General features: G+C 35.7%; 1 long non-coding RNA gene across 1 annotated transcript; it reads right to left on the bottom strand.

Annotated features, from left to right (window-relative positions):
- Positions 1-8,144: 8,144 nt before the first annotated feature.
- On the bottom strand, positions 8,145-9,280 carry LOC148789751 (uncharacterized). Its single transcript, XR_016079794.1, has 2 exons — positions 9,142-9,280; positions 8,145-8,445 (listed from the first exon to the last, which is right to left on the bottom strand). It is a non-coding gene; the product is annotated as an uncharacterized LOC148789751 (long non-coding RNA).
- Between the last annotated feature and the right edge of the window lie 1,189 nt (positions 9,281-10,469).

Here is a 10,469-nt window from a genome sequence, read left to right as displayed (position 1 = left end):
ATAATGAAAACCTGATTCAATAATGTTATAAAATGCAAATATAAATAAACTCTGTTCGGACATCAATTTAGTATTAATTGAAAAGATGAGAATTCTTAGAAAACTAAAAAAAGGTAACAACTAATTGAATTCAAGTGGAGTATTTGACATGGAGTGTGATCTAAGTATATATCGAAGCATGTAGGAATAGTTAATGTAGTGATGTTCTCTAACGCTAAATTACTTGATCAATCTTCCCTTATTGCACCAATCACATGTCCATTTGGCCTGATTGACTTCTAATGTTTTTCTCAATCACATGAAAACTGTTGGAGAAATGGGGTCATTGTAACTTTGGAGGAAAAGCTCTGAGGCGCGTTTGAAGACACTACCTTTTGAACGTTATTTGTCCTCACTCAGTTTCACTAAGTTTGCTGTTGGGTTATAGGCAAATTTGTTTTTAGGCCTTGGACGAGAATCTACAACCAGCAAAGTTGAAGAATTTCCAAAGAAACCTTCTGTGAGACTGTAGCAGACCGGAGAGAGTGAGTGAATTTCGAATTCATGCTCCTTAAATAGTTTATGAAGAGGTATGAAGAAAAGGTAGGTACTAGTTCAGAGAACTTTGAACTGTGCCTCTTGATCACACCCAATCAAATCGTGACCATTGATCTCATCAACTATGATCAACGGTCGGCATCGCACCAAAACCAAAGCCACCATTCGCGAGCAACAAAGTACGCCTCTAAAGCACTTCATTGCGCCACACATACGCACGCACACGCGTGCATGCACATTGCACGATATCAAACCCCCATATTCTCCTCTACTATTTCTAAGGAGTGTAAATCAGCTCCTATTAAAATAGTATAAACAAAGCTTATAATTTTCTAATGTGGGATAAGTTCAAAACTAGGTTTTATAAGAGAAAAACTAATTTTTCAACCAAGTGTATGGGTGCAATTTTTCATGTAATTGACCGATCAAACCCATTAAATTTAATCTCTTACAAGATTAAAATCCAACAAAACATTTTGAGTGATTGCATATGCCGAATACGTGGCCCAACATATAAATAAATTCTGTTGAAAGCTTAGTACTTTTCTGCCGTAACCATCAAATCAAAGCAGATTTCAATCATGTCCTCTATGTTCTAAGATTGATTTTAGGAGGCTATTGGTTTTTCTCAGCTTTTGGGTGAAGTAGAAAGAGAGTTGTTGTCGTGGGAAGTAATTCCTAGGTACCTAAGATGAGTGGGAAAGGTTATGAATATGTATGAATGAAGACAAAGCTGTTATGACAGCAACGGTATAGTAGGCTTGGGGGAGTCCTTGAACGCAATCGAGGTATTCTCATAAGTTTGGACGTGGGACGTGAGTTAGGGAAGGTGGGAGCTGCTTTGGGACGCCAAGTGGGGGCATTGTCTGGGCTAATAGATGTAGAGTTCCCTCATTACCTCAGAATGTGTGTTTTTGTATGTGAGAAAGGGAGGTAAATGATCCCAATCAGGTGATGGGAATTGGTCCCAAGTTCAGATGTTAAGATGAAGAGCTAAATGACATGAGATTTGGGTGATTTTGGTATTATCAGATTTGAAATTCTAGGTTTTATATACATATGCTTTAAAATATTTTATTTGACTTGAGATAAGTTTTAGGATAAAAATGATTCCGATCGGATGATTGGAATCAATTTCGGCTTTAGGTTTTAAGATGAACAGGTGAATAGTGATCGATTTGGGTGATCTTAGTATCATTGGATTTAGATTTTTGGGACCTACGTACCTATGGTGTTGGAATCAATTTCGGCGTCAGGTCTTAAAATAAAAGGATAACTGGTGTTAGTTTGGGATGATCTAGGTGCCATCGGATTTGAATTTTTGGGCTCTACATAACTATGGTGTTGGGTTCTAGAGGTCTAGACTTTTGTAAAAGTCCAAGAATGCCCCTATGTCCGCTAAGAGATTAATTGAAGTATGTTTAAAATTCGAAATGATGCAGAAAGACTAAAGGACATGAACAGAAAAGTACGGACAGGCCCAATGCAGATTTCTGAATTCGGTTGCAGAACTATTAACATTCAAATTGTCAAAAACCCCCAATTCTACACACCAATGCCCTCCCATGAATTGTCATCAATTCCAAGTTGGCACCCACCCCAACATTACTTTGGGCTTAAAATTTCTGACCCAGGGCTGAACGGTCATTCTCCCTAAAAATAAAATGTCTAGACAGAAAAGATGATGGTCAATGATGAAGAAGAATAAGAAATAGAAAAAGAATAAGTGCCAAGTAAAAAGGTCCAAAGAAATCTTTTGCAGAAATAGTTGTTGAAACTTGTGCTTTGGAGCAAGTTAGAATTGGTGTTAAGTCGCCCTTTTTCACTCAATACGCTGAACCTGATGTGTTCTTCTCTGAAGAAGAAATAAATAAGGCTTGTGAGCCTTTCAGATTCGCGTTGGTTGCTAAATGCTCTTATGGTAGACCTCCCATTCCTGAAATTAAAAGCCTACTAATGAACAGATTTATTTTGAAGAAGGAGGTAGTTATTTCCTCAATAGATTACACACATTTGTTGTTTCATTTTCAATGTGAAGAAGATTTCTTGAAAGTTTGGCTCCGGGAAATAATTTATCTTAAAGGCTTTCTTTTCAGATTCCTTAAATGGACACATTTCTTTAACCCTGGAAAGGATCCTACCATCCTACCAATTTGGATTAGTTTGCCCAAATTATCAGTCAATCTCTTTGGTGAAGGTTTCATAAAGATCAATCACGGGTAATGTTGGAAAAGTGTTGAAAGTCCATTTAGCAACTCTGCAATTTACCATGGCCAAGCAAGCTAGAGTTTGTGTGGAAGTAAACATTACCAAGCCGTTGATTGATCAGGTGTGGGTTGGTATAGGAAAAGATGGCTTCTTCCAAAACGTAACTTATAAAAATTTTCCACTTTATTGTGTGAAATGCAAGAAAATTGGTCATGAAGCCAAGGAATGGAAGAAAATCCAAAATGAAATCAGAGTTAAGGTGGAACAAGGAAAGAACAAACAAGAGAAAGATATCAGGATAGAGGCAAGACCATCAAAAGAGGCAAGAATGGAGTGGAGGCCAGTGGGTGCCATTAGTAAATTTGCGGAATTAAGCTCCATAAATAATAAAGAACAACCTCATTCGGTCGAAGTTTCGTCAACATATGAAGCCATAAACATTCTTAGCAATCAAGAATTAATTACAAATGAAATACGTCAAGCCATTGAAGATGCGTTTCAAGAAGCTTTTGTAACACCCTCTCCTTATGCAAAGTCTAAAGATGATTTGACTCCTATAATGGTAAAAGAATCTGATGGTATTGTAAGACCAAGGACAGCGGATGGACTGAAGAATTAATTTGATAATCAAGCTACTGATACTTCAGTTTTTAAAGCTTTTCATGATAGTTTGGTAAAAAGAGTTTCAGAAGCAATAAAAAGAGTTGGTGAGCAATCCACCAATGAAGAGGAAGGCTCATTTGTTGAAATTGAGGACACCAATGAATATAAAACTCCGATCAGGGAAGAAGAACATGAAACGGTGGTGGAGGAGACACCGGCATCTCGCATGGAGGTTAGACAAAACATTGAACCGGGAGCTGAACCGAATAATGATTTGGTGGTTTGTCCAAAGAGAGTAAGAAAAACGACTGGTTATAGAGGTGAGATCCCAACTAATTCTCCTACTTTTTAGCCATGCTAAATGCTCTTTTTTGGAATACTAGAGGAATTGAAAACACAAAAACGGATCGCCGTTTAAAAAAATTAATTCAAATCCATAAGATTTCCATAACAATGGTAATGGAGCCTTTTATAGAAGCTTGTAGAGCTTCTCAAATTGCAATGGATCTTGGTCTTAACTGTTTTCTTATGGGTGATAGTAATGGCTGTAAAATTTGGGTCTTTTGGAGTCAATGCTTGGATGTGGAGCTAGTTGAAATTTCCAAGCAATTTATTACCTTAAAGTCTCTATAATCCAAGGAGCCTATTCTTTCTATATTATTGCTGTTTATGCTAGTTGTAATTACTTAGAAAGGAGGGATATGTGGAGATGTTTAGAGATTTCCTCAAACAACTATAATTTCCCTTGGTTATTGGTTAATAGGGGGAGACTTTAATGTGGTTAGAAATAGAATGAAAGATTAGGAGGGAAGGTAGTGATGAGACCTATTTTTGAATTTAATGATTTCATCTCTAATGCTGGTTTAGTGGAGTTGGGTTTCACTAGAAGCCGTTTTACCAGGTCAAATGGAACATCCTTTGCAAGACTTGACCATTGCTTGGTGAATGTAGAATGGAATTTGAATATTCAAAACACTGAAGTTTACCACTTGAATAGAAATTGCTCTGACCACACCCCTCTTCTTGAGTCCAAGACCTTTTCGTTTTCAAAGGATGTGGAGTTTGCACCCCGATTTCAAACAGTTGATTCATGATTGTTGGAAAATCCAGTTGAATGGAAATAACATATTTATTTTAGCTGATAAACTAAAATTGATGAAGGGGAAATTAAAAGAATGGAATGAAAGTGTGTTTGGTGATGTTTTTGCCAATGTCCATCATGCTGAATGGAAGGTGTGTGAGGCAGAAGCTAAATTAGAGAGAGACAACTCTGATGAAAATAAAGCTACTGTCCAGAATGGTAGAGATAATTTAAACCAAATGTTAGCTCAAGAGGAGATATTTTTAAGAGAAGGGGATTGAAATTCTAAATACTTTCATTCCTCCATTAAGGTCCAAAGAAAACATTCACATATTAATAAAATTTGGGTTGATGATGAAGAAGTCCCACACATTAATAATATAAAAGTGAAGGCAGTGGATTACTTTAAACAAATTTTAATTGATGAGGGTAGTGAAAATCATGATTATTTATTTCAATATATTCCTCGTTTAATTACTAAGGAAGATAATGAAAGTCTGATTTGTATTCCTATTGATGAAGAGACCAAATCAACAATTTTTTCTATGAACCATGAAAGTGCTCCAGGAGCAGATAGTTTTGATGGCTCGTTCTTCATTAGTTGTTGGGATGTTTTTGGCATGGATGCAAATAAGGCCATTAAAGAAATATTTTACACTAAGTGTTTGCCAAGGTACTAAACTTCAACATTTATTGTTTTGACCTCGAAGAAAGAAAATCCCAAGTATTTTGTTGATTTTAGACCGATAAGCCTTTGTAACTTTTGTTATAAGCTTTATCCAAAATTGCGGGCAGACAGATTGGCAGGGATGCTTCCTAAGATTATTTCTACAGAGCAAGGGGCTTTTGTCAAAGGTAGAAATATAAGTGATAACATCAATTTGGTGTAGGCAATGGCTGGGGAGCTTAATAGAAAATCAGGAGGAGGTAATGTTATTCTTAAATTGGATATGGCAAAAGCTTATGATAGAATGAATTGAAAATTTGTCCTTTTAGCTCTTCAATGTTTTGGTTTTAGCAATATCTGGATGGAAATGATTATATTGTGCATGTGCAATTGTAGGTTTTCTATAATTATCAATGGCACTCCAGTAGGATACTTCCATTCGACAAGAGGTTTAAGACAAAGAGACCCTCTTTCACTAAATCTGTTTATTATAACAGAAGAGGTATTGTGTAAAGGTTTGCATGTTATTTATAAAAATGGATATGTTCCTTTTTATGCTCTTCCTAGAAGTTGTGAATTGATTTCTCATAGCCTATTTTCTAATGACACAATGATTTTTTCAAAAGGTAATAAAAGAGGTCTGCAAAACTTGATGCAATTTATTTCAGCATACGAGAAAGCTTAAGGACAACTGGTGAATAAAGAAAAGTCTTGTTTCATTGTTCAACAAAACATGGGTGCATCAAAGGTGAATATTATCAAACAAGTAACAGGTTTTTCTCAAAAGCATATTCCGTTTATTTACCTGGGTGCTCCTATTGAATGTGTTCGAATTAAGGACTTTGAACCTATTTTTCAAAAAATAAAAAACAAAATTGACATTTGGAGGGCTAAGTTTATAAGTAGTGGAGGGCATCTATTTTTAATTAATCATGTCCTCCAAAGTCAATTAATCCATGTCCTTGGAGCTGCTTCTTCTCCTAAAACCATCATCCACATGGTCCACTGAATGTTAATTTTCTTATTTTTTTGTGGGGAGACTCAAAGTTTGGAAACAAAAAAAACATTGGATAGGAAGGACAAAAATTTGTAACCCTATAGATGAAGGAGTTTTGGGAGTGCGATCCATGTTTGATATTATTAAGGCTTTCAGGTTAAAATCATGGTTTAAAATCGTTAAAAAAGAGGGCATGTGAGCAAAGTTTATGGAATCAAAATATATAAAGTCCAGACCTATAACTTTTCTCACTACTCCTTCCTCTAGTAGTAGATTTTGGAAAGAGATGTTGCATCAAAGATATTGCTATTAATTCTTGTCAATGGATGATAGGGAAATGTGAAATTTCCTTTTGGTATGATAATTGCTTGGGTTCTGGCCTTTGATTTGTCAAATTGATGAAATTGAAGTTGAAGTTATGGATTTTACTTTAAATAAGGTTTTCAACCAAGAGGGAGTATCGTCTTTTCATGATGTTGGAATTATTCCTCATGCCATTCAATAGAGTGCTATAGACGCAATGAAGATGATAGGTTAATTTGGAAATTTAATCAAAGTGGCACTTTCATTACAAAATCTGCTTGGAATATCGTTAGGAATCATGGGCAGCACATCTACTAGCTTAAATATGTTTGGAAGGTTAATATCTCAGTTAAAATAACCATTTTTATGTGGGGATTTATGCATGAAGTTGTTCCAGTTGATGAGGTCATATCACGAAGAGGTGTTAATTTGGCTTCCAAGTGTTGTTGTTGCGGTAATCATGGGGTGGAATCATTTAATCATTTATTTTCCACCGGAGTTATGGCTTCTAAAATTTGGTCTTACTTTAATAATCTCTTTAACATTCCCATTTATCCTACTCAACATGTAGTGGATCGAGTTTTTCATTGGTGGAATGTTTGTAAAAAGGATACTCAGGTGAATCAAGTTATTTGTATCACTTCGTCTATAATCCTTTGGACCATATGGAAAGAAAGACGTAAATGTATATATGAAGGTAAGGGTTCTTCATCCTTATTACTTATAGAAAATATTAAAAAATAGTTGAAGGACATCAATGCTCTTAATAATGATCCTTCAAATATGAATAATGGCCCACTTTCCAAGTAGCTTTGCTTACGAGATGAATGTGGATGGGGCTTGTTGCGGCAATCCTGGTCTAGGAGGAGGTTGGGGTTTACATAGAAGCTCTTTTGAACCTCTCATATTTGCTTTTCACTATTACTATGGTCAGTCTACCACTACTCAAGTAGAATTTTTAGCTTTGTATGATGGTCTAAGGCTTTGTTTGCAAAGAGGCTATAAAGAGATTGGGGTTGAAAGAGATAACATGATTATTATTGACATTCTAATGGGTAGTTCGGATTATCCTTGCAATTTTGTTTTACATCTTGCACAGGATTAAAAACTTAGTGCAGAGAATGAATATGGTGGATCCATATCTTACGGGAAGGAAATCGTTGTGCTGATCTCCTAACTAACAAAGGAATTGATGAAAGACGCATGCTTAAAGTGATCAATGGTAATTCTCAAATTCCAAGAGATTTGGCTCTTCTTATTCACAAAGATAATTTGGGTTTTCCTATCATTAGAATTAATTAGGTTTTGCTAGGCTTTTTTTTTTGTGGGCATGAGATGGCGATGGAGAGCTATGTATGCTTGGGTAATGGGGTAAGGCAGGCTAAGTCCTCAGTTATTACAAATTTTCCTTTTGAAAATGGTTAATAAAATTTAAGGCAGTCGCCCTTCCACCTGGAGTAAAGATTGGGATTAAAGAAAATAGTCCACTGAACCCACATTCCATTCATATATCATCCAAAGACCAATAAAGAATCTACAATCAGTTTTAGATGGAGCTTCTGATCCTTATCTATCTAGTAGTATTTTTTTTTACTTAGTTTCTAATAACATACAATTACTAATGACATTTGATCATTGTTTTAAATATTTGTACCCCGATCATCTAAGTCGCAATGGAGCAACGACCCACCCATCTCAATGCCACTCTTTTATTTAATATGCAATTAACGTAAGGAAGATGGCAGAGAGAAATTATAAGGAGGTCCACTTAGATTGATGAAGAAACAGTACAAAGAGTAGAGAGGCTGCCTTTCCTTTATTACGTACAATCACTAAGAAAAGCAAAAGAGATTATTTAACTTAATTAGCAATTATAGGAACATAAACAGTTATTGTAATTTCCATCTTTCTGGCAATGACCCTGACCATTGTAGGTTCGATCGCACCAGGCCACGCATGCGTTGATATTACACTCGTTGCTACCGAACGGCTGAACTTCCACACAAGTACGACCGCCAGCAGCATCCGAACTGGGCAACTTTGACACAACTGCAACAACCATGCATCGTTTATACAATAAGAAAATAAATAAAGGCTGAAAGGAGGGGGAATTAATGAGAGCAAGTCTGTATATATTCTACCAGGATTCTCATTCCCATTTTGTCATTGACAAACGATTGGTAAGTTACTTAGTCCTCGTTCCCTTTTTGGTAAGTTATATCTAGTTAAATACATTTGGGTAAATGTTTCTCAGGAAATACATAGCTGGATAATGCAAATAAGAGAATGATCATTTTACCCATAAAAATATATTATTACAAAGGGTATTTTTGTCCCATTCAAGTACCGACAACTTTTCTCCAAGGTGGGAAAGTTGTTTATCCACCTAGGAGGTAAGTGATATCCAGGTAAATAAATTTACCTTAATCTCTGCATAAATCTAAAAAAAAATAATGAGATTTTTGATCAATGGGAATCAAAATCTTATTAACGAAGTTTCCCCCCTCTCAAAATCCTCAAAAAAAAAACGCCCCTTTAAAGTAAAAGAAAGAATAACAATATTATTGGTAATGTAACAATGGCTGTAACACAGTGTGGGAGAAGTGCAACTAGAAACTTTTGCAAATATATAGCAAGTCTATTTTTGATGTTGATACAGAAAGATGTATTCATGTATTATAGAAATGCTCATAAAGGTATGGATAAGCAGAGACAAAAAATAAAAATGAGGATAGTCTAAGAAACCTGAGAGGACTAAGAGCACAAAGAAGAAGCATCCGAAAAACTTAGCCATCTTTGTATCAACCTATTTGCAGAGTGTGTTCTATTGTGCAAGAAAACTGTGTATATCTTATGGAATGATAAAGAGTTGTGGGGGTATTTATAGAGTTCTGGGTCTGTAGATTTATTTATAAATAGCATTCTAAGGTGGATGGATTTTCAAAAAAAACTGTGGGTGGTATCAACTATTGATTTATCAAATGGGTCCAGCATATCTTTTTAAGAAGCCTAAATATTGGAACTTAATTACGTAAACATAGCCGATAAAGCATAACTTCAAGAAACTTTAATTAGTACTAATGACCTAATCATGTGTACTTGCCCAATTAAGTTATTAATGTATCCATCTGTTCTTTGTCTATTAAGCTAAGTTATTTATTTGCTCAAAGAGTTACAAGTTTCCTTATTCTCTTGGTTAGGATCAAGAAGAGTACTAAGTACTGTAAATGCTATCTTTTTATGATAGTAAGCAAGCTGCATGATGCTAAACATGGTTTCTTTATTTACCATCTTCAACTTTGTCCAAATATCAAGCATTTGGGGTTGTATATTTTCAATCCACAATTTTGGCCAAATATCAAAGTAATGACTTGAACGAGCTGAACTGAACTGATTTCTACCATGAGTTATATTAAGTGTAAATCTCGATCGACTCATCTCTTCTAGTTTTTATTTTGAAGATGTTTCAATTGACCCTTTGGTGGCGATTAATGCTATGAACAGGTCGACAGTAGAAACATCTCTACTCTTGCATCAGAAATTGGAAAACATTTCAGGTAAGGGGGTTCCAGGACTACTCTTCTTTTTTCTGGTATCCCCTCCTTGAAATGGCTTTGTGAAGATCAATGTGAACGGAGGTTTTAAGGATCATAATAAAGCTTCTTTTGGTTTTATTGCAAGAGACTCAGCTGGCCTTTTTTGTTGGGCAGCGTGTGGCCTATCTCACCTGAATGCCCTCTGATGGCAATGGCAGAAGCTCTAGCTCTTGTGGAAGGAATAAAGGAAGCAAAAAAGAAAGGATTATTTCGATTTTTTGTTGAATTAGTTTGTCAAGTTTTGACCTCATATCTTAACAGCTTGTCCACTCAGGGACCAAAAGACTTGGTTTTTCCTAGAGAAGACATGGCTAGCATCAGATAAGGTATGGAGATCAGGTTCAGTTGGTGCCCCAAAAGTGGTAATGTAGCTGCCCATGAGCAGGCGAAGCTTGGTTTCTATTCGAATTTATCGTTTGATGGAGACTTATCAAACTGGTTACTGAATTTGTAGTAGCTTTGCTTTTGTTTCCGTTC

The sequence above is a fragment of the Nelumbo nucifera genome, chromosome 8, assembly GCF_055504915.1.
Source record: "Nelumbo nucifera cultivar China Antique chromosome 8, China Antique-T2T, whole genome shotgun sequence".
Lineage (NCBI taxonomy): Eukaryota > Viridiplantae > Streptophyta > Magnoliopsida > Proteales > Nelumbonaceae > Nelumbo > Nelumbo nucifera.
The sequence above is the reverse complement of the archived record's forward strand: the minus strand, read 5'-3'. Positions and strand labels throughout refer to the sequence as shown.